Source organism: Gopherus evgoodei, chromosome 13, assembly GCF_007399415.2.
Source record: "Gopherus evgoodei ecotype Sinaloan lineage chromosome 13, rGopEvg1_v1.p, whole genome shotgun sequence".
Lineage (NCBI taxonomy): Eukaryota > Metazoa > Chordata > Testudines > Testudinidae > Gopherus > Gopherus evgoodei.
Genome location: NC_044334.1, coordinates 31,742,893 through 31,768,359, shown reverse-complemented (window position 1 = coordinate 31,768,359; position 25,467 = coordinate 31,742,893). Strand labels below are relative to the sequence as shown.

Sequence of the window (25,467 nt, the reverse complement as noted above, 5' to 3'; positions counted from 1 at the left end):
TCCTGCCCCATCCACCACCACCCTGTTCCCTGTCCCCTGACTGCCCCCTGCTGCTCCATCCAACCCCCCTTCCTGTGTTATAGAGGGCAAACAATTTACGAGTTTACCCTGTATAAGCTCTTGTGACAGACCCAGGCCAGTGGGGTACAGGAGTCTGGTAGAAGGCAAATATACTGGTCACTGGACGAGTAGTTTTCTGTTCCCTGAGTGACCAGAGCAGGGGCTGCACTAGAGTAGTCAGGAACTTGCTAGAACCAATTAAGGCAGACAGGCTGATTAGAACACCTGCAGCCAATCAAGGCAGGCTAATCAGGGCACCTGGGTTTTAAAAGGAGCTCTCTCCAGTTAGATGGGGAGGAGCCAGAGGAGAGGAAGTGCGTGTGAGGAGCTGGGAGCAAGAGACACAAGGAGCTGAGACTGAGAGGGTGTGCTGCTGGAGGACTAAGGAGTACAAGCGTTATCAGACACCAGGAAGAAGGTGGTGAGGATAAAGAAGGTGTTTGGAGGAGGCCATGGGGAAGTAGCCCAGGGAGGTGTAGCTGTCACACAGCTGTTACAAGAGGCACTACAGACAGCTACAAATCCATAGGGCCCCGGGCTGGAACCCGGAGTAGAGGGCAGGCCTGGGTTCCCCCCAAACCTCTCAACTCCTGATCAGAAACAGGAGGAGCTGATCCAGACTGTGGGGGAGATCACTGAGGTCAGCAAATCTGCCAATAATTGCAGGACCCACCAAGGTAGAGGAGGAACTTTGTCATACTCTATACAGGGGAAAACTGATTTATTTGGGTTTAGACTCCACTGGGAGTTGGGCATCTGAGTGTTAAAGACAGAAACACTTCTGTGAGCTGCTTTCAGGTACACCTGCAGCTTTGGGGCAAGTAATTCAGACCCTGGGTCTGTGTTGGAGCAGACGAGAGTGTCTGGCTCAGCAGGACAGGGCGCTGGGGCTCCAAACTGGCAGGGAAGTCAGGAACAGAAGCAGTCTTGGCACATCGGGTGGCAGCTCCTAGGAGGGGTTCTGTGATCCAACCCGTCACACCGGTGGCTGGCAGTGCTACAGGCGTGCTACCCAGAGCACCAGGACAGGCAGCCATGCCGCCCGGTGGGAGCCAGCCACGCCACGGCACAGCACAGAGCACCAGGTCAGGCCGGGTTCTGCAGCTGCACTACCCCAGGAGCTCACAGCCCCGCCATCCAGAGCATTGCACCAGCAGCGCAGTGAGCTGAGGCTGCAGGGGAGGAAGAACAGTGGGTGAGGGGCCGGGGGCTAGCCTCCAGGGCCAGGAGCTCAGGGGCCAGGCAAGAGGGTCCCGCAGCCCAGATGTGGCCCACCTCTGGGCTATACCAAGAAACACCACGCTGAATTAAGCTATCATCTTACAAGTACCAACCAGCAGAGAGGATAACAGTCTCAGTTTCTGATGTAGGAGAGTGATTGGCTATCCAGTATTCTTACAGCTGGTGATTTATTTTTAACATAATAAAATTTAAATAATGTCACATTTGAAATTAATACACCTCTACCCCGATATAATACTGTCCCTGGGAGCCAAAAATCTTACTGCATTATAGGTGAAACCGCTTTGATCCGCCAGTGTGCAGCCCCACATCCCCGGAGCGCTGCTTTACTGCGTTATATCAGGCCATGTTATATTGGGGTAGACGTGTACTGACAGACTGCATTTGACCCAAGAGATGAAAGGGCCAGAAAACTAGTTACAGCTCCCAAATTCCAAAGGCCAGTCTGTGCTGGTCCCACCCCGACGAGAGTCAGAGCATCTACATGGCTGCTTTAAGTTATACCTTTAAGGACACTACAGCAGTGGAGAATAGGCATAAGTCCACTACTTACCCTCCCCTGATGCTGATCATATCTATGATATGCCCCTACGGTGGGACAGAGGGCTGATGGCACAGGAGCCATCTGGGTCTGCTTCATGCCACCAAGAGAATTTCCTGCTGGCCATTTGTGTTCAGATTCTGGCCTTTTTGCCCCACCTGAGTAGCATAAAGAAAGCCACATCTCATTTGATACTCTAGTCTATAACACTGGTATGCACTGACATGGCTTAACAATGTTAACAATGGGGATGTGTTAATTTCCCACACACACGCTGTGGTCAGGTGATGACGTACTTAAAATACGATTAATTTAATTATCATGAGTCTAAAACTTCAGAGATAGTATCTGCAAAACACAGGCACAATTAAGTGCATAAAAACGGGCATGACTGTACAAAACCTTATTCACCTGCAGAAGTCCAACTTCAACAAGTACTGTCTTTAGCTTCAGTGGGATTCTTCATATGAGTAAGAGTCTGTAGGATTGAGTCCTAAGAAGTTAAAGATGACATGTAAAGGAAAGTAAGTAAGTTTGTGTCTCTCTCTTTGTTTTTCTTCTTTTCAAATATATAAAGAAGTTATAAAAGACTCACCCTCACCCACCCACCAAACTGTTTTATTCTAGTTGTTTATTACATTTAGGAATTTAGGTCTTGTTTATCTCGTTTTTCCTAGAAGACTCTATGGAGAACTGAAGAAATAGTAGCGTTATGACATCACAAATACCATGGCAGTGAACTATGAACAGATGGTATTTTTAGTTAATCTTTCCTTTGTTAACATCTATTTAATTCAAATTCTGGCAAACTGTTGGGAGAAAAGCTATCTTAGTTAAAAATTTAACCCATCTGCCTAGGGTGACCAGATGTACTGTTTTGAAAGAGACAGTCCCATTTTGGGGGATTTTTTTCTTATATAGGTGCTGTGATAGACCCAGGCCAGTGGGATACAGGAGTCTGGTAGAGGGCAAATATACTGGTCACTGGACGAGTAGTTTTCTGTTCCCTAAGTGACCAGAGCAGGGGCTGCACTAGAGTAATCAGGAACCTGCTAGAACCAATTAAGGCAGACAGGCTGATTAGAACACCTGCAGCCATCAAGGCAGGCTAATCACAGCACCTGGGTTTAAAAAGGAGCTCACTTCAGTCAGATGAGGAGGAGCCAGAGGAGAGGAAGTGCGTGTGAGGAGCTGGGAGCAAGAGGCACAAGGAGCTGAGAGTGAGAGGCTGTGCTGCTGGAGGACTAAGGAGTACAAGCGTTATCAGACACCAGGAGGAAGGTCCTGTGGTGAGGATAAAGAAGCTGTTTGGAGGAGGCCATGAGGAAGTAGCCCAGGGAGTTGTAGCTGTCATGCAGCTGTTACAGGAGGCACTATAGACAGCTGCAATCCACAGGGCCCTGGGCTCGAACCCGGAGTAGAGGGCAGGCCTGAGTTCCCCCCAAACCTCCCAACTCCTGATCAGACACAGGAGGAGTTGACCCAGACTGTGGGGAAGATCACTGAGGTGAGCAAATCTGCCAATAAGTGCAGGACCCACCAAGGTAGAGGAGGAACTTTGTCACAGTGCCTATTACTCCCCTCCCCTGTCCCGTTTTTCACAGTTTCTATCTGGTAACCCTACATCTGCCCTGTCAATTTATGCCCTGGGAAGCTCCCAATCCACTTCTCTGAACCTCCAAAGAAACTTCCAGCAAAAACTTGAAAGGCAAGATTTTCCATTCCTAATATTTACAAGGCAAGACAAAGTGAGGGGAAGAGCTTTTGGAAAGAAAAAAAAAACCACCCAAATCTTGTTTAGCCTTCATCATGAAGAAGCAGAAAAGAAGATGCACAATTTTGTTTCTTTCTTTGACAATCACCTTTTAAAAAGGGTTTGGGTTTTTTTTTGCTTGCTCAAGTATAGCATTTCTGCTTTGATTGTGCCATGTTATGTCGCAACCTAATGTTATGTAAATATGGTTTCATATAAGAAGTTCCTTATTTTGTTCTTATTTTTAAATACTTTAATGGAGTGGCTCACACACATACCCCTTGGCAGTTTGGTAAATGGACACCTCTCCACTTTATTTTTTGACCACATAATGGCACACCTGTCACTTTCTCTCCTTTGTTTGTCCACTTTGTTTTCCTTACTCTCAACTTTACTTCTTTTCTGTTTATTTCTCCCCTGCTCTTGTTTCCTTTTACTCCTATTCCCCTCACAGCTTCTTATTCCAAGTTCTCAAAACATCAGAAGGTTACATATTCATTGGAATGGTGAAAACTGTGGAATTGGGCACCATGTGGTCTTGTGACTGAGCTGAAAACCACAGCAGCAGATAAGAGACCCTTGAATCTGCAGGCCTATACCCAAGAGTGTCTCCTGCAACTGGATATATTGAGGCTGATATCTAAAGAAAATCCTAAAACACATAAATAGGGAGGGAAAGCAGGAGACTTTCCAGGAAATAGTTACTGTTTTATTCCAGCACTGTTCTTCTCTGTGATATACCTCCCTGGATTAGTTAGGGAGTTGGTTTCCCAGTTTAGAATATATAGAATTTAGAATGGGCCAGTAGCTAGACATATACACTTGAACAAATGGGGTGACAGAGAATGAACAAAGAGCATTCAGCCACACTGAATTTCCTTCCTCCAAACTCAAGTTTTAGGCAATTTCTGTAACTCAGATGCTACCTAATGAGCCTTTTACTTCACTTGGATTCCTGTCTGTCTACACAATTTCCTAGATGACCAGCTTCATCAAGAAAAAAATATATTTTATGTCTACAAATTCAAGAACTTTTACAAGGTTTTGTTTTGGTGAAGCCTCTCTAAACAGCTACTCAAGATTAAATCCAGGCATTGCTAATCTCAGAGCATAAGTGGTGACTGATTTGGCTCTCTGTAGAACTCTGTGAAAATGGGGATATGATAGTTTTCTTCACTCTCCACAATCCCTAGTTAGGGTTGGGCATTAATCCACATTTTAAAAAATGTCATTTGATTAATATGCTTATCTTGATTTATCTTTGCACTCTGGTTGAAATTTGAGATTACCTCTCACATCTCCATAAGAAATGGAACTCAGAAGTAACTGCCAAAGTAGAAAATTCTGAAGTTTCAGGCAGCAAGCAAAGATTCAAATGAGAGAAGAGTCAGATAAAAGCACGGCCCAGACCACTACTGTCATATTATCTAACAGCCAGAAGCAGTTTGAAATTTATCATTGCAATGGAAAGGGAGAGCAAAGGCAGAATCCTTCATTATAAAGTATCTATATTTTTTCCAGATTTATAATCTGCTGCAAATAATCATATGTTAAACAATTATTTCAACCTTAAATGGGATTACACTAAAATCCTCTTTTCTTTGATACTTTATTAGAGAAAATCTCTATTTGGAGTTAAGACCCCGTGTACCAGGATTCTCCTGCATCCGCCTCAGCACCGGGGAAAACACTCCAACAGCTTCAAGCTTCCATTACGGCAGAAAAATGGAAGAATCTTTCACTTCCCCTGTGAAATTTCACGTCCTCTCTTCTGACTTGTTGTTTTCATTCATTCAATACTTTAGAAGCCAACAGAATATTGTATTGTAAATGTGAGCAGCTGTGTACAAAGTGGGATAAAATTTCCCTGACACGCACTGCAGATCCACTGGGCACTGGAGGTCTAATTTACTCTTTATTAATCTATTCTGTTGTTTCTCCTTTTCTCTCGTCCTCTATTCTGTGTTCTCCCTCTCTGCTTCCTTCACACTGTGTTGGCATTCTGAGCCTGGGGATGTCAGGTAGGAAAAGGTTCAGAGCTGCATGGGTAGCTCTGAGCTGTAGACAGGAGAAGAGGGGATCTGATCTTAGCGTATAGGTATATATATTGGGGGATGTTTTTAAGCAGATGGTGATTAGGTTGGAGGGAACTGAAGGGGTTTGGGAAAAGGACAGGATGGGTTAGTTGCGGCAAATTAAGTCAATTGGCAATCAGTAGGGGGCAGGGAGGACTGACAGAAACAATTAAGAGACAAAGCCCTGGTCTACATTATGAGTTTAGGTCTAATTTAGCAGCGTTAGATCAATTTTACTCTGCACCCATCCACACAATGCAGTAATTTCTGCTGACTTAAAGGGCTCTTAAAAATTGATTTTGGTACTCCTACCCGACAAGGGGATTAGCGCTGAAATCGACTTTGCTGGGTCAAATTTGGGGTAGTGTGGACGCAATTCGACAGTATTGGCCTCCGGGAGCTATCCCAGAGTGTTCCACTGTGACCACTCTGGACAGCACTCTCAACTCCAATGCACTGGCCAGGCAGACAGGAAAAGCCCCGCAAACTTTTGAATTTCATTTTCTGTTTGCCCAATGTGGAGAGCTGATCAGCACAGGTGACCATGCAGAGCTCATCAACACAGGTGACCATGCAGTCCCAGAATCGCAAAAGAGCTCCAACATGGACCGAATGGGAGGTACTGGATCTGATCACTGTATAGGGAGACGAATCCATGCTATCAGAACTCCGTTCCAAAAGACGAACTGCTGGAATATTTGAAAAAAATCTCAAAGGGCATGAAGGACAGAGGCCATAACAGGGACCCGCAGCAGTGCCGCATGAAACCAAAGGACCTGAGGCAAGCCTACCAAAAAACCAGAGAGGCAAATGGCCGCTCCAGGGCAGAGCCCCAGACATGCTACCTCTATGATGAGCTGCATATATTCTGATCTCTTTTTAAAGTGGGAGCTAATACAGCTAGTCTTTAAATATTCAGACATGCGAAGAAATATTGTAAAAATATTTTTTAGGATAATGAAATTCATTACTGCACTTTCCTAGTGTAGTATTTTCCTTACTATTTTTCTAATTAATTTTCTCATTGGACTTCTGTGAAAACCTGTACCATAAATCAAATTAAAGAATACTTTCTCAACACTTCTCTGAACAAGCTTGAACAAACAGATGAGCATGACCTGAAAACTGAGCTGGCTGTATCAGACTGTGGTGCTGCTTAGTGAAAGAAGTTCCACAATTGAAGGTCCACTACGGAGAATGTCCTGCCCTATCACTCTGCAGTACAAATCTGGGGACAGGTAGTTTGAGTATGACAACTGCTATAAAATGTCAAGATAAAACAAGGGTAGTGTTTCAGGTACCCGGTGCAGATACTCAGCTGGTGTAAATCCACTTATACCAGCAGAGGATCTGCATCTCAATACCCAAATCATAGCAGGATTTATAGTTCAAAATCAACATCCTGAATTACACTCGGAAACAAACAGGATGCCAGTACAATCCATACACCTCCTGCTCCCTGCATGGAACTGTTAAGAAAGTACAGAGCTGTCTTTTGCACCAGCAAAATCTTCTAAGTTGTCTTCAGGTATAGCCAGTCCCATCAACAGCACATTTCAGTGATGCAACTTGGAGATGACAAAGGCATCATCTGACTGGAGCAAGGACCATAACAGAAAGAAAAAGGTTGTCACTGTATGTAAGCATAGATGAAAAAGTAGGCTTGGCCTGGCCAAAGCCACTACGAAGTATTTACACAGTACTGTGCATTTACACTGTTTTAGTCACAATCACAATACACAGACAAGAAAGCTGGATGAAAAGCACTCAAAAGCTAACAAATTAAAAAAAAAAATTTGGATTCTCTTTTAATAAAATTTTAAAACTAAAATTCTCTCTTCCCTTGCATTAGTTAAGAGTCACTTTCACAGGGAAAAAGTTAGTACAAACAGCCAGTAAGTGTGAAATCACATGAGCATCTACCATTCTGATTAACTTAGTAGTTAAATTTTGCATTTTGGAAATTAACCAAGCAACAGGCTGGTTCTATTACGATCCCTAAACCATTCTATTTGCTAGAAATCAGTCCAAATACCTGTTCCATAGTGTCATCCACCCTTACGATAAAAAGGCCAAGAGCCCACCATCAGTTGCTTGACCTGCTCCAATTTTTAAATGCCCTGCAGGAACGTTTCTTTTAACGAGAAGTATCTGATCTCCTTTAAACAGAAATGTATGCATGTGACCTTGTCATATATAAGCATACAAGGAAAAGTTTTTCATTAAGACACTGTCAACTTCTGTTTTTCTTTTCTGATATAACACTCTTTAAACATTGTCCTGATTATTTTCTAACCCTGTTACACATACACACACACATACACACACACAGGAGTTTTTCTGCTCCTCTGCTTGTGTTTGAAAGATCTTTGAGGCAGACCTGAGAGCAACATCAGCTCAGGTTAATTGTGCTAGGGCTAACCAGTTTTCTTTTCTCTCTGTGCACAAAGCTGCCTGCTGCTTACTTGTCACTACAGCTTCAGTTTAAACTCTGCTGCTGCTATCACTAGTAAACACTCCCTCTTGCAGGCTGAAAGAAAGGCATGCTCCATCACTAGTTAAACTTACTACACACAAAATGCACAATGGAAGGAAACTGAAAAAGGAAAAATAAGTGGGGTTTTTTTCTTTCCCATCTCTTTTATTTACAGTAATCTTAGAGTTTACTTGCAATAGGAAAAACTACAACATTTTCAGATGCAAGCATCACAAACTGACTATATCATTTTTAAACAACAATTCTGGATGTAGAATTCTTCAACCAAAATACACATTCAGTAGGTACTGCAGGTAAAAAACAAAATAGTTATCAGCAGTCAACAATTTAAACATACAAGGGACCCTATAAATGACAACAGTAGGCAGAAAGGGGAAAACATTTGTACCTATAACAATATACAAACATCTGTAAACTGAGCTAAATTAACCAAGTCAGGAATTTAGACTGAACAGAGTATCAGTGTATAATCTAAATTTTCTGGATTCAGAAATCTTAATAATCAAACCTTTAATATTTAAACAGTTTGTGTATGTGTTCCATTTCTGTGGGAATGGAATTAAGGTAAATTTCCAAACCTTCCAATGGTACTTTTAAAAAGTGTGTTTAGGACACCTTTGTAAAATGCTATTTATGTACTCAAATTTACATATGTGGATTCAGTTTAAGTGATTCTTGAAGACTCATTATTTACTTAAGCAATTAGGGCTAAGTAAATACGTATTTAGAGACTTTTTTTAAAAGGTGCTAACTGGATTATTTAACTTTGATAAACTGTAATATTTATCAATTAAATATTCTCAAGTGCTCTTACAGCCCTATGCAATAAATCAAATTAGCTTTTTGAGGAACATTAAGTCCAGTGGGTCCCAACTTTACCCATTTTGTGACCCTCATGTTACAACAGAAAAGATCTGGAACCTCCCTCCCTTCCATATGTTTTGGGACTCCCCTCTCACCTAGGAATAAAGAAAGGAAGGGTGGTCGTGACACCCCGAAATCTACTCATAGTCATCCTTGGTGTCTCAACCCACTGGTTAAGAACCATGATTTAGTCTAACATGCAATTCTGAATTTAGGGAATGTGCTACATGTGTACTTAAACGTTACTATGAAATTTACAGGAAATATGAATTGCAGAAGTCCAGCAAATGATAGCTAAGGAAACATTTGTCCATTTTTACTTTCCCTACATAACTGCATATGTTTAACTAAAAAAATGAGTCAAAACCATTTTTGATATAGAGGCAAAAAGAAGTTGAATAATTCACCTCTATGTTTCTGGTTTCTTAATATAAATGACCTTAGCACTTCATTGGGGTTGACTAGGTAAGGATGCTACCCTTGATGGAGCTATAACTTTGAGTAAATATGGTTGGCTGGCCAATAATGGACATATAATGCATATTCAGGCCAGCCTATTTAGGTACAGCATGTTTTTCAGTATTTTCCTGTTGAGGACAATTCAAAAATGAAGAGCTAGACTAGCAGAAGACCCTCTCCCCTATACGTCAGGAAACTCTGGAGTGTGTGGGAAGGAGGAGGGAGTTTAAGAAAAAAAAATACATTCTCTATTCCATCAGCCAGGAGGAGTTGGGTGGAAAGAGGACCTCAAATTTCAGACACCTACCAGCAAAAGGCTGGTATGGAAATTCCAAGTCTACGACCAATACCTTGTTATCTATTTGTTTAGAATTTATCACTTCATTCAAAACAAAAATGAAGCTTCTAACCCTGAGGGTTGTGAAGAACACTTCACAAATATGAGTTGAATGTGGCCAATGCCATCTTGTCTACCTGAGTTGGCAGAAAAAAGGAAAGTGAGGAGGGAGGGAAGACTTAGATCTATGATGTTTACCAGCCAAGGGGTTATATGAAAGAGTCCACAGTTAGGGTCCAGGGACAGAATCACAGTAGAAATCCTAGCCCCTTTCCCATTTCCCAGTAGATGGTGGCAGGGTAACTGGGATATTCACTACAGGGTCAAATGCTGAATCTTGTTACTGAAGCACTGCATCCATCCCCATTTTTGTATTTTGTATCTCTCAGTTTGTAAGTATCTGATAAATTTTACAAGCCCTTCTGGTAAGAATCCCACTGCTCACCACAGCAGCTGAGTCTGTGGAGGTGGCTTCTCAGAGAATCATAGAAGAGACCTCAGGAGGTCATCTAGTCCAATCCCCTGCTCAAAGCAAGACCAACACCAACTAAATCATCCCAGCCAAGGCTTTATCAAGCCGGGCCTTAAAAACCTCTAAGGAAGCAGATTCCACCTCCCTAGGTAACTCATTCCAGTGCTTCACCACAATACTAGTGAAATAGTATTTCCTAATGCCCAACCTAGACCTCCCCCATTGCAACTTGAGACCACTGTTTCTTGTGATGTCATCTGCCACCAGTAAGAACAGCCAAGATCCATCCTCTATGGAACCCCCCTTTCACGTTGTTGAAGGCTACTATCAAATCCCTCCTCACACTTCCCTTCTGCAGAGTAAATAATCCCAGTTCCCTCAGCCTCTCCTCATAAGTCATGTGCCCCAGCCCCCTAATCATTTTCATTGCCCTCCAGTGGATTCTCTCCAATTTGTCCACATCCCTTCTGTCGTGGGGGGACCAAAACTGGACACAATACTCAGGTGTGCCCTCACCAGTGCCAAATAAAGAGGAATAATCACTTCCCTCGATCTGTTGGCAATGCTCCTACTAATACAGCCCAATATGCAGCTGGCCTTCATGGCAACAAGGGCACACTTCTGATTCATATCCAGCTTCTCTTAGTTGGGAATTGATCCTGCTTTGGGCAGAGGGTTGGTCTAGATGATCTCCTGAGGTCCCTTCCAACCCTGATATTCTATGATTCTCGTCCACTGTAATCCCCAGGTCCTTTTCTGCAGAACTGCTGCTTAGCGAGTCGGTCCCCAGCCTGTAGTGGTGCATGGGATTCTTCCTTTTTAAGTGTAGGACTTTGCACTTCTCCTTGTTGAACCTCATCAGATTTCCTTTGGCCCTATCCTCCAATTTGTCTAAGTCACTCTGGACCCTATCCCTATCCTCCAGCGTATCTACCTCTCCCCGCAGCTTTGTGTCATCTGCAAAATTGCTGAGGGTGCAATTCATCCCATCATCCAGATCATTAATGAAGATGTTGAACAAAACCAGCCCCAGGACCAACCCCCTGGGTACCCCGCTTGATACCGGCTGCCAACTAGACATCAAGCTGTTGATCATTGCCTGTTGAGCCCAACAATCTAGCCAGCTTTCTATCCACCTTATAGTCCATTCACCCAATCCATACTTTTTTAACTTGCTGGCAAGAATACTGTGGGAGACCATATCAAAAGCTTTGCTAAAGTCAAGATATATCACATTCACCATTTTCCCAATATCCATAGAGCCAGTTATCTCATCATAGAAGGCAATCAGGTTGGTCAGGCATGTCTTGCCCTTGGTGAATCTATGCTGACTGGTCCTGATCACTTTCCTCTCCTCCAAGTGCTTCAAAATTGATTCCATGAGGACTTGCTCCAGGATTTTGCTGGGGACTGAAGTGAGGCTGACCAGTCTGTATTTCCCTGGGTTCTATTTCTTCCCTTTTTAAATATGGGCACTATATTTGCCTTTTTCCATTCATCTGGGACCTCCCCCGATCGCCACTAGTTTTCAAAGATAATGGTCAATGGCTCAGCAATCATATCAGACAACTCGCTCAGCACCCTTGGATGAATTAGATCTAGGCCCATGGACTTGCGCATGTCCAGCTTTTCTAAATAGTCCTTAGCCTGTTCTTTCACCGCTGAGGGTGGTCACCTCCTACCCATACTGTGTTGCCTAGTGCAGCAATCTGGGAGCTGACTTTGTCTGTGAAGATCGAGGCAAAAAAAGCATTAAGTACTTCAGCTTTTTCCACATCATCTGCCTCCTCCATTCAGTAAGGGTCCCACACTTTCCCTGACCTTCTTGTTGCTAACATACCTGTAGAAATCCTTCTTGTTTCTCTTCACATCCCTTGCTAGCTGCAACTCCAATTGTGCCTTGGCCTTCCTGATTACACCCCTGCAAGCTCTAGCAATATTTTTATATTCCTCCTTAGTCATCTGTCCAAATTTCCACCTCTTGTAAGCTTCCTTTTTGAGTTTAAGCTTACTGAAGATTTCACTCTTAAGCCAAGCTGGTCACCTGCCATATTTGCTATTCTTTCTGGACATCAGGATGGTTTGTTCCTGCACCCTCAATAAGGCTTTTTTAAAATACAGCCAGCTCTCCTGGACTCCTTTCCCCCTTGTATTAGCCTCCCAGGGGATCCTGCCCATCAGTTCCCCAAGGGAGTCAAAGTCTGCTTTTCTGAAGTCCAGGGCCTGTATTTTGCTACTCTCCTTTCTTCCTTTTGTCAGGATCCCGAACTCAACCATCTCATGGTCACTGCTGCCTAGGTCTCCACCCACTTCTACTTTCTCTACCAATTCTTCCTTGTTTGTAAGCAGCAGGTCAAGAGGAGCAAGGCCCCTAGTCAGTTCCTCCAGCACTTGTACCAGGAAGTTGTCCCCAACACTCTCCAGAAATTTCCTGGATTGTCAGTGCACTGCTGTATTGCTCTCCCAGCAGATGTCAGGGTGACTGAAGTCCCTCATTAGAACCAGAGCCTGTGATCTGGAAACTTCAGTTAGTTGACTGAAGAAAGCTTTGTCACCTCATCCTTCTGATCCGGTGGTCTATACATAGCACACGCCCACCACGACATCTCATGAGGACAGTCTCTGGTCCTCACTGGTAGGGATTCACCCTTCATATGCCTCTTGACCCGTGGCTAGTAGTATTTTAATTAATGTGTATATTATTTTAGAACGAAGCTGTGGAAACCAGTATTAGCTAGATGGAACAGAATACCAGCAAAATAGTGCACGTCTGGCAAAAATGCCAAGCTTATACTGAAGGTCACTTTAAAGGGGCACTGTCAATTTAAACATCATATATTGTAAAACAATTTATTTGCCTATGCAACACATCAGATAATTAAAAGTGAACAAATTTTTAAAATCCCATTTACTTTTCCCTATTTATGTTCTTTGTGTACTTTTGCCACTCACTTTGGACAATGAAAATCAATAAAGTCAGTTTCATTGTTCACAGTGAATTTAACTCTCAGGTTGTTAGTGCTTCAATGTTTGTTACCAACATTGCAAGAAAATATGTCTATTTTTTTAATTGAAAATATTTCTATTGGATTTTTTTATTAAACCAAAGAAATTCTGATACAAATTTAAATTGACTGTGTACATTTTAAAGATTAACATGGATCAAGAAACAGTAAGGTTTATTTTTCTCATAAAACATTAATTTAAAGTGCAGAATGTGGCTGCTTGTTATGTACAGCGTATTACATGAATCCTCCAGCTCCTAAGACTGGATTCTTATTCTTAATAAGTGGATTCTTATTCACTTAGGGTGCAATCAAGGCTCTGTTTTTTATCTGCAGAACTATGATTTAAGTCACAACTATCTGAGAAATGACCTCTCCACTTCACCCCACCATGTATTATCATGGCAGCTAAAATTAGTCTAGGATAACTTTAAAATGCTTAGATTTAAGAATCTGAGAATCAAGGCAAAGCTTTGTAAGTGGAAGATCCTCAACTATGGAATCAAATTCCCTCACTAGTCCAACAGAGACCACTCTTTAGGGCAGAATACATAGCCTCTACCTCGTTTCTGGCAGGCACTCATCATGCTTCTGGATTTCATCATAAGAGAACTCAAAATGAGAATTTTCTATATATTAAAGCTACAGATTAAACATTTACAGCCATCCTACCAATGTTCATCAATTTTATTCCATTTTTGGGTAAAACTGACAAAAAATGGTAATACAATTAATGGTTTGCTGCTGGTGAAGACTACAGCAAACTACTGACTTCACTGGTGGCAGCATAAGACCCTCAGTCAGCAGCATTTGGTCTTATGTTTTATATGCATTTGCAATGTGACATCTTGTTGTATTTCATCCTGGCTATTGAATGATATGGACATGGCACTGGAAACCAAATTCAGACTCTGTTTATATGAAATAATGAGGACAAAAAGTCCCTGTTTGAAGATCATACAGTGAGACATTGCCACAACTTTGCATTAAGATAGGGGTAGGCAACCTATGGCACATGTGCCGAAGGCGGCACGCGAGCTGATTTTCAGTGGCACTCACACTGCCCGGGTCCTGGCCACTGGTCCGGGGGAGGGGGGGGGCTCTGCATTATAATTTAATTTTAAATGAAGTTTCTTAAGCATTTTTAAAACCTTATTTACTTTACATAAAACAATAGTTTATTATAGACTTATAGAAAGAGACCTTCTAAAAGCGTTAAAATGTGTTACTGGCACACAAAACCTTACATTAGAGTGAATAAATGAAGACTCGGCACACTGCTTCTGAAAGGCTGCCAAACCCCTGCATTAGGAGATCAGCATTAGGAGATGACACAGGCCACTCCACATTAAAAAAGGGCATCCTGCACTGTTTTGAGAAAGGTTTTTATTTACAAAATGGCTGCCTTTACTTCCAAGTGTATGGTATATATTTTCTGGTGAAAACTGGTTTAAACTGAAAACCAGACTCTATTATTTTGCCTATGGCAGATTGTAGGATTACATTGCAGCAACCAGTTATTAAAACCATCAACCTCCTCTCCTGTAAATCCACAGACAAAAAGCAGAAAAGAAAGACACAGAACTAGGGTTTTCTAAGTAACTTGTTAGGATCTTATCTGACTTACAAGGAATCCTTCAAATTCCATTGACACAAATGAAGAATAAATAAGAATAGGAACTCAGACTGCATACTCCAACAGCCTTTTATTTTGATTGGCATAAGAACTTGCAGACCCATCTCTAAGTGAAATTAATCCAGCGGGTTCCAGAGGAAGTACAGTATATCAGTAAAAACAATAGGAAGTCCTTGTGGCACCTTAGAGACTAACAAATTTATTTGGGCATAAGCTTTCGTGGGATATAACCCACTTCATCAAATGCATTGAGTGGAAAATTCAGTAAGCAGGAATAAATATATAGCACATGAAAAGATGGGAGTTGCCTTACCAAGTGGTGGGTCCGTGCTAACAGGGCCAATTCAATTAGGGTGTACTGACACAGACTAACACGGCTACCCTCTGAAACATATAGTATTATCAGAAGCAATGTTTCTTAAAATTCTATTATACATAAGCAAAACAGCACTGCAGAAACATCATCACACATCCAATAATACACTAAAAGGATTACTTAATTACTTAGCCCTGGTTTTACATTTTTCTATATAAATTTATTACACTTGTTTCTGGATCTACATCAGAAACCAAAAATGCTTGTACAGTATTGCCCTGGGAACAATCTACCACCCAAATCTATTCTAAAGTACCAGTTCTCAAACCTCTGACAACAACAATTACTTACTGCAGGGAGGTGGCGCAGGTAGAGCCCAAGCCCAAGCCTCACTGCCCTGGGCTAAAGAAATGAGGCTTCAGGTTCAGTCCCAGGTTCTAGTGAGTCTAACCCTGGCCCTGGTGACCCCATTAAAATGGACTCGAGACGCACTCTGGGATCCCAACCCACAGTCTGAGAACCGCTGTTCTAAAGCATGCCAAAGAATGGTCCTGGATGAAAAATCTTCTAAGTAGATGGTAAACTAAATTAGAATCAATGAACAGATTAGCTCCCTAAAATACCACATGGACTGCTTGTCTTTTCCATTATGGACTGTATCTCTTTTCCATTCACCTAGAAGTACACTTGTGTCAACTGGATCTGAAATTGTGATACCTGTGCAACTGCATTTTTCCACAATCTTGTCATTTTCTCTCAAAACACAACCTCCATTAGTATATTTGTTTAAATCAGGGGTCTCAAAGTCCTGGCCCGTGGGCCATCTGCAGCTCAAGAACCTCCCCACTGTAGCCCGCAGAAACTTTCTAAAAAGTTCTTTCATCGTCACGGAAGCTGGCGAAGGGGGGGGGGAGGGGCAGGCAGGAGAGATTCACATGGCCCTCCTCCTAACGTTGCTCCATCCTGCTGCTCCTGGAACCCTCCCAGGGGTTGCACTTGGCACGAGTCATTAACCTTGCGCAGCTTGGCTCTCTGCAGGCGGTTCTCTATCCCTGCTGCTGCTGGCGGAGCTGCGGAGGAGAGACCCATGCAGCCATGCACGGCCCCCTACAGCTCCCATTGGCTGGGGGCGAGAGACAAAGATACAATCACTAGTTGCTGGGGAGAGGCAGCCATGGAGGCAGCGTCACTAGTCGCCAGGCAGAGTCAGCAGGGGTGGTATGAGGCCAAGGGAGCAAGGGAAAAGGGTGGGAAATGGGCCGGGAGGTGGCATGAACACCATCTTCAGTGACATTATTGGCCCATTGAGAGGCTTTCAGCACTGGCACTGGCCCTAAGGTAAACTGAGTTTGAGACCCCTGGTTTAAATCATAGATTAGCACTTCTGCTACCAGCAATTTTTATGTTCAATCTCAATATAGCATTACAATTAGTAAACAATGTATTCATTTCTTCCAGCTACCATTTCAGCACCAAGGATATCAGATCTACTGGGAAAGATATGACACAGAGGCCTACTCACTGCTTCCAGATTTCACTTCCTGATAGACAGCAGGCTCAACAAATCTGAACACTAACATGTAGAACCTGCTGCACAAGAAAGGATCCGGAGTTGGGTGGACATGATTTTGTGATGCATTTTTGGACAGCAAATTGGTGTTGTTATGGGTACTATCACAATAGAAGCAAATATACATGGAGGGAGGCACAAAGCTGACTGCATGAGAAGTCTATGAGATCTGTATATTAATGAGACTGAAACGACTCACCATAATACACATCTCCAGATTAATTCAATTTCTGTTTTATGTACGTTAAAAAAAATTTAAAGAATACTAAAGTTATGAAGTCAAGCTCTCAAAAAGTTAGGAATGCCAGAAATTAAGGTTGCCTATACAACTTTTAATTCAGCCATCTTGTATGTATGCCTAAAATATTTAATGATCTCATACCATTTTTCCCACAGGACCCCTGCCTCACTCACTGCACTGGATGCACAGTGCTCAACTGAACCGGAAGCTATTTCTTTCTATCTTCATCATTCAATGTGTGAACCCATGTCTTAATTACTTCACACTATTCAAACTCTGCACTGAATACAGATATTTCCTCATGGGCTTCATAGATAATCACCACCTTAGCCCCATTGTGCTTCAAAAATGTTAATGAATTTATCTTTGCAACATCTCTGTGAGGTAAAATGATAGTATTATCCCCATTTTAAAGATAGGAAATTAAGATATAGAGAATAATTGTCTCAACTGTCCACTAATTTTGGGTGCCCAAATCAACCTATTTAGCTTTTTCAGAGTACTTAACATTTTTGCAACACTTTACTGTTAAAAGCACAGCTCCCAGAGATCTGAATGCTCAGTACTTCTGCAAATCATGCTCAGGTGTCTCTAGCTGGGCACCCAGAAAATGAGGAACACACAGTGGTCATCTGTGGAAAATTTTTATGTAAATGACTAGGCCAGCATCATACAGGAACTTTATGGCAGAGGCAAGGATAGATTCCAGTTCTCCAGGATGACAATCACATGCTTCAGCCATGAGCCAAGACCAACCCTCTCCCCATCACTTCATAATTTCCTGTTTCCACAACAAATACGGCAGTGGTCCTACAGACGACAGTCTCATTCACTACATGACCCGGATTCAATCCCTGAAGACAACCCATCCTATGCACTCAAAAAGGCAAAGGTCCTGTGGAAAATCAATCATGTAATTAATGGCTGTATTACAATGCAAACACATAAGAGGGCTGAAATTAAATCTGTAGAGCAACTACAATTCTGGCATTCCTAATTTTTGAATGCTCGATTTTGCAATTTTAATATTCTTTTAATGTAGTTTTTAAAAATGAATTTATTTTTTTTCTTTTCTTTTTTTTTTTAAACAAAACCATATCATATGGAACCACAATGACCCCACACAAGTCATCAGTATGGTAAAAACCTTCAGATTTACACCACAGGCCACTAACACATAAGCCATAGGAGAAGGAAGAGGTTGATATCCTTCTTGTGGGTCAGCCACTAAAGGAAGATGAGACATACACTGACAGTGGGTTTCACAAATATTTGCTAACAGCAGAGGAATACTGAGACTCAAAAATCCTGAGTTCTATTCCAGATTCTGGAGAAGAGTGTTTATATAAACCCTCTCGCCCCTTCATGTCCCGTCTGTTCCTACCTCCCTCTCCCTTGTGTCTATCCTCCTTTGCTTCTATTTCTCCAGCCAGATTTGTTCTGTTTCTGCTCCTGTCCCCATCTTTATTCCCACGACCAATCTGTCCCCTCTCCACTCCTGCACGACAATCAGGCAGCATCCTTCTTCTCCTCAAATATTGCACGAGCACTAGCTAAGGAAGTACTGACAGGACAGGAGATACAGTCTCCTTGCTCTCAGTTCTGGTGCCTGGCAGTACAGTGTACCCCCTCATCTAGGTTGAGCATTTGCAGAAAATGTTCTGCTCAGCCCAGGCTGGGGCATGTCCAGTAACCTCTTTGGGGGTGAAACATGCTCAGTGAAGAGGGAATATTTGGATAGTTTTGCTGCTAGTCTCTAAAACTTATACTGAGCACATGCAAATGAAAATTTTCAGAGGCTAACAATTCAGACAAATTTGGGTGGATTTTCTCAGGAATGACAAAAGGTGTTTCTCTGCCAAATTCTGAATCTCTGCTCCCAAGCACAGGGGCACTAGACTAGAGTGTCTCAACACAATTGTAACAATTTTGTAACATTTTTTCCTCACTTCATTCTCAGAATGGCTAGACCACATTTGTTCAACCCTTATTTTTTATATAATCCACCTGAGGCAGTCACCCTACTTTGAAAATTGCAGCCTGAACAACTCAATTTCTGACAAGTTGTAAGCAAGTGAAAACAAAGTCTTTTAATGGAAAATGTCAGCCAGCCTTAACAATATATACTGTTACTGAATCCACCTATAATATCTGTTTCAAGTCAGAGTCTGCTGAGAAAAAGATGTGCATACTTCAAGCTTCTCACCTTTTTAAAAACTAATTTGAGATAAAAATGTCTATCTTCGACGACTGGTGAAAAAAGACTGTAGACAGGTCGTACTATTATGAAAAAGATAGGACATTTTGAGGGTGGATTTGGGGGATAGCTTTTTATCTTTGCCTCCTAACACTATAAAAATCATGATGGAATAACTAATAATTGAAAAAAGTGGCATTATTCTTGCTTGATCCATGTTAAAACTTTGACAGACATGACCTGCTTATACAACCCTCCCTGTTGCACTACAGACGGCTCCCTTCTCTCTTTGATGCCAACTTCCTTCAAGCTTCTGAACAATACTTCTGTGTATTCCTCTTAATTCTTCTTAAAACTGACACCAGAGCAGCTTTGTGCTAAAACTCTGGCAGCCTGAGCAGCTTGCCCTGGGAATGCCACCAGAGTGGCAGCTGTTTGAGCAGAGGAAGCATGAGTAAGTTTCTAATTGGCTGACTCTCAAGTCTGACATCACATCCAAGAATTAGATGGCTCTTTTCCATCATGGGTATAATGAAACAATTTCTACTGTGTTATTCATTAACTTGCATTTCATTCAGTGGCTTCTAAGAAGACCATGAATGACACTTTAGGGGGATGAACATACATAAGATTTTTGACAGTCATTTAATGACAGCTTGTCTATTGCTACATTAACACAGGGCGGAATTTTTAGTGCACATTGCCACACCACATACACAAGCTCTAAAATAAACAAGGATTAACATCCAGGACAACTATGGCAAACTACATTCTTATTACTCACATGTCTCAAGAACAGTACAGGTATTAAATCATATACTACATTTCAATGACAAACATTTACTGGATTAAAAACTAGTTTTTTTAATACAGATACTATTAAGGTATTTTAAATTTCTCCACAGCTAAGGCCAGGTCTACACTGGGGGCAGGGGGTGTCGATGTAAGATACGCAATTTCAGCTACAGGAATAGTGTAGCTGAAGTCGATATATCTTATTTCGACTTAGCTCTCGTCCTCACGGCACGGGATCAACGGCCATGGCTCCCCCGTCAACTCCGCTTCCGCCGCTCACTCTGGTGTAGTTTTGGGGTCGATGGGAGCATGTTCAGGGATCGATATATTGCTTCTAGACGAGACACGATACATCAATCCCCAACAGATCGATCGCTACCCACTGATCTGGCGGGTAGTCTGGTCATACCCTAAAATTCACTTGTGGTGCAAAAGACTAGGTGAAGGCCCTTCGTACTGCTTAAAGCCTGGACTGGGGATGTATGGGGGAGCAGCAGATTGCATGGCTACGAAAAAGGGGTGTGGCTGTATACCCACATAGGCTAGTGTGAAGAGTCTGGGGGCAGGCACAGGAATCTTCATCTAACTAGATCACACACTGTCTGTAATCACTAAACCAATCTTAACACGCATATCTTATACTCTTGTGGCGGAATGTGAATGATCTCAAACCACCCTCTTTTCTGCATGTAGCCCAATTACTTGGTATTTATGAAAGCTTAAAGGGTTTACAAAGCAGTCCACTGAAGCATGTTAATGTTTTATTTTATAAAAGCACCCACTGTAGTCCTAACACCAAGTAATCTTTTTTAAATAACTTGTTTTCTTATTGACTTCCCCTCCTCTCTCACAAACACATACACACAAAGTTATTGTTCACTTGAATGCAGCATTACACTCCTTTATTTCAAAAACAAAACAAGAGTTGCAGGATTTCTTTCAGAGTAACAGCCGTGTTAGTCTGTATCTGCAAAAAGAACAGGAGTACTTGTGGCTGTACTTTAAGGTGGCTGCCCACCCTGGTACTAATCTGCAGGGCTGGCACTTCCATTTAGGCGGCCTAGGCAATCGCCTAGGGCGCCAGGATTATTGGGGGGCAGCATTTTGTCGGTGGGGGGCGACAGGTGGCTCCAGTGGACCTGCCACAGTTGTGCCTGCGGAGGGTCCCCTGCTCCCGCGGCTCCAGTGGAGCTGCCACAGACATTCCTGCGGATGGTCCGCTGCTCCCGCGGCTCCGGTGGACCTCCCGCAGGCACGGCTGCGGCAGCTCCACTGGAGCCACGGACCAGTGGACCCTCCACAGGAATGTCTGCGGCAGCTGCACCAGAGCCGCGGACCAGCGCGGGTGTGGCGAAATGGCCGTGCGCCTAGGGCGCTAAAAACACTAGCGCCGGTCCTGCTAATCTGTAATCTCTTTAGCACGCCTAACAAGCTGATACCCTGAAATTCTTGTCAGTGGTTTATACAGTGACCAGGCAGCCACCTTAAAGTACAGTATTTGTTTAGAACAAAAACAGTTCAGAGAAAAAGAACTCAAAACAATAAAACATATCTAGCTTTCCCCTAAGGCAGAAGTGGGCAAACTACGGCCTGTAGGCCACATCCAGCCCATAGAACGCTCCTGCCCAGCCCTTGAGCTCCTGGCCCGGGAGGCTTGCTCCCTCCCCTGCAGCCTCAGCTCACTATGCCGCTGGCGCAATGCTCTGGGCAGCAGGACTGCAAGCTCCAGGGGCAGCACAGCTGCAGCCTGACCCAGTGCTCCGGGCAGCATGGCTGTAGCGCCACCAGCCACCGGTGCTCCAGGCAGCGCAGGGGGGAGGGGTGTGGATAGAGGGGAGTTTGGGGAGGTGGTCAGGGGGCGGGGGTGTGGATAGGGATTGGGGCAGTGAGAGGGCGTAAAACAGAGGGGTCCCAGGGCAGTCAGGGGACAGGGGGGAGTGGATGGGGCAGGAGCCCTAGGGGGGTCATCGGGGGCGAGAAGCGGGACATGGGGGCCAGGCCATGCCTGGCTGTTTGGGGAGGGACAGCCTCCCCTAACCGGCCCTCCATACAATTTCAGAAACCCGATGCAGCCCTCAGGCCAAAAAGTTTGCTCACCCCCCTGCCCTAAGGGTTACCATTCCCTGGATCCAGGAAGGCCCAATTGCTTTAGACTCCCTTAGACTCCCTCCGCAGAGTCTCTCGCTTTCTCTCTCACTCTCGCAGCTTATCTCCCTAGACAGCTTCTGGCAAATGCCACCCTCTCTGCTCTGTGAAGGACTTTATAAGTGTTTTCTTTTGATCTCCAGGCTCCCAGCTTCAGCAAACGAGGCATGCATCTTGATGGACACTGGCACCTTGAAGCTAACAGTTTGCCCCATTGTTTTTCAAGTGTGTGCTGGGGTGTCCTTATCTAGATCTACTGTGTTCCCTTCCTCTTCGCACAGACCCCAATTAAGACAGATCAATACATTCATGTAGGAAATTCCAATAATCCACCACAGTTATACAGTAATTGTACCTCACTGACCAGGTCACATACAATGTTCACAAAATTATATCAGAATTCATAAATTAATACATAGCAATTCCACAGCGGGCACACTAAGTATGAAATTCCAATGCTTTAAGTTCAAAAGAATGAAACTAGCCAGTTTTTCTTCAAAGTTGCAGGTCAGTCATGAGAGAGTCAGGTTTACCTTTTAACAATAGTTATTAATACAATGAAGAGATCCCAGAGTAAATTGAATTCTTCTAATCTGCCCTCCCAATCTGTAGGTAGTTTTATGTATACGAAGTATCTGTTGCAAAACTCTGATCCAGTCCTTGCAAGAGGGTGGGTGATCTGACTCCCACTAACTAGTGATGTCTTTTGGCTAAATGTGTAAATTTCATGTTGTATTTATTCAGTGTAATACCATTCGGTTTATGTAAAAATAAACTTAGAACAAATGGGATCATTTATTCTGGATACATGAACTGCTACTTTTCCCTTAAAAATGATACTGACACAAATATCCACATGCAAGTTCCATCTCTCACTGTCAGGTTGTTGGACCTGCAGAATGAAATACTGTTCCTTTCCAGCTGGTGAACTTTCAGGAAAAAAACCCTAACTATTGTACCAAGAACTTTTTCTTTTTTAAAAAGCATGACCGTAGTATTATGACTTTTCAGTTCATCTCACTTTGGTGAAAGACTTTCAGAGTAACAGTTAAAACAATTGTGGCGGCTACCTGATAGCTACTTTAGGCTAAGTACTCATGCTTTCAGCAAAGGACTAGTAACCAGGATACCACCATGAACTACTGACTTGTGTCTCAGACCCACCTAGCTGAGAAAGCAGAGGGTTTTTTTGTTTGTTTTCTTTTTTTTTTAAAGGTTAATTAGAAAACAAGAAAAAAACAGACAGGCAGCATGGAAACACGTGAGTATTTGAGATATAACCCATTCATCTACTGATGGATAATCATGTCTAGATCTTGTTTCATAGCTACTGTTAAGGCCTATACTTTAAGAATTTAGGTGTATTCTTATCACTTAGCTAATTATAGAGATATAAAAGAAAATCAGAAATCACTGTCTGTCTTTGTAATGGCCTTCTCTTACTGTGACAGTCTGAGCCCTGTTTAGTCATATTGAAATTAGGCAATCTGGGGCTGTTAGAAAGATGATCCGATCTATCACCTCCAGAGAAAGGAAAAAGCCTAGAAGATATAAAAGGAAACTTAGTTTGATAGCATCCTGTCTGGTAAGGACTCACTTATCAACAGACACAGCTGGAAAACCCTTATGTCTGAATAGATGTAATTGTAAAATCCTCACTTCTGTATTATTTTGTATGTTTATTTGCATGGTCTCTGGTTCTGTAACGGTTTCTGTCTGCTGTATAATTAACTTTGCTGGGTGTAAACTAATTAAGGTGGTGGGATATAATTGGTTAAATAACCATGTTACAATATGTTAGGATTGGTTAATTAAATTTCAGTAACATAATTGGTTATGGTATAGCTAAACAGAATTCAAGTTTTACTATATAGTCTGCAGTCAATCAGGAAGTGGGGGGGGGGAATTGGGAACAGGGACTGGGGATGGGGGAATTGGGATAATGTTTTGCTAAAGGGGGAAATGGGAACAGATGATGGGAACAGAAACAGGGACACAGTCAAGACTCCGTGGTGTCAAAGCTGGGAAGGGGGACACTGAGGAAGGAAACTGGAATCATGCTTGCTGGAAGTTCACCCCAATAAACATCCAATTGTTTGCACCTTTGGACTTTGGGTATTGTTGCTCTGTTCATGCGAGAAGGACCAGGGAAGTGAGGCGAAGGAATAAGGCCCCTAACAGCTACCTCTGGATGTCATGGGGGTTTTGATTTAGGCACAACATTCACTTCCAGGATTGAGCTTGGTATGCAGATACTCAGAAACAGTTTTGTCTTGGGAGACAAGCAAGGTTTTTCAACTAGATCAGAATTTTAAAAGTTTTCTAAAAGAACAGTCACTGATAATTTCATACTGATTTTGAAAATCCATCCTTCCTAAAAATGTATTTCAGGATATATACACTGAAACCAGACTGCAGAACTTTTGAATGCAGGCCACTTTCCAGGAACGTTGTGCAGAGTTTTCTCCAGCCCTGAAGAACAGCAACACTAAAGTGAGAGCTGCTCTGACAGTAGAGAAACAAGTGGCAAATCACTCTGTGGAAGCGTACAACACCAGACTGGTACTGGTCAGTGGAAAATCAATTCAGAGTTGGTAAATCCACAGTGGGAGCTGTTGTGATCCAAGTATGCAGGACCATTAATCAACTTCTGCTTAAAAGGGTAGCAACTTTGGGCAACATGCAGGACAGTGGAAGGTTTTGCCACAATGGGGTTCCCTAACTGCATTGGGGCGATAGAAGGCATGTAATATCCCTATCTTGGCACCAGACCATCTGGCAAAAGAGTATGCAAACCATAAGGGATACTTTTCAATGCTTTTGCAAGTGCTGGTGGATCACAGGGTGAGTTTCAGCATCACCATGGAATAGCCAGGAAAGGTGCATGTGTATCTTTAGAACCACACATCTGTTAAGAAAGCGGCAATCATGGACTTTCTTTCCAGATCGCAAAATAACCATTGATGATGTTGAAATGCCTGCAGTGATCCTGGGAGGCTCAGGATAGCCCTTGCTCCCATGGCTCATGAAGCCGTAAATTGGCCACCTGGACAGCAGTAAGGAGCGGTTCAACAGGCTGAGTAAGTGCAGAATGGCGATAGAAAATGTTTTTGGATGTTTAAAGGGTCACTGGCAGAGTTTCTTATTAGGTTAGACCTCAGTGAAAGCAATATTCCCATTGTTATCTCTGCACATTCCGTACTATCTGTGAGGCAAAGGGAGAGAAGCTTCCACAAGGGTGGGGTGCAGAGGCAGATTGGCT

General features: G+C 42.9%; 1 protein-coding gene across 13 annotated transcripts in view; it reads right to left on the bottom strand.

Annotated features, from left to right (window-relative positions):
• MTMR3 (myotubularin related protein 3) overlaps nucleotides 1-25,467 on the bottom strand; it is a 203,728-nt gene that overhangs the window by 138,074 nt on the left and 40,187 nt on the right. For 2 of the 13 annotated variants that reach the window (XM_030582839.1, XM_030582841.1), the window contains exon 2: nucleotides 2,255-2,336. The exons of the other annotated variants lie outside the window; for them this stretch is intronic. The gene's annotated coding sequence lies outside the window, so the exon portion shown is untranslated. The remainder of the gene's footprint in view (nucleotides 1-2,254; nucleotides 2,337-25,467) is intronic. 13 annotated transcript variants of the gene reach the window in all.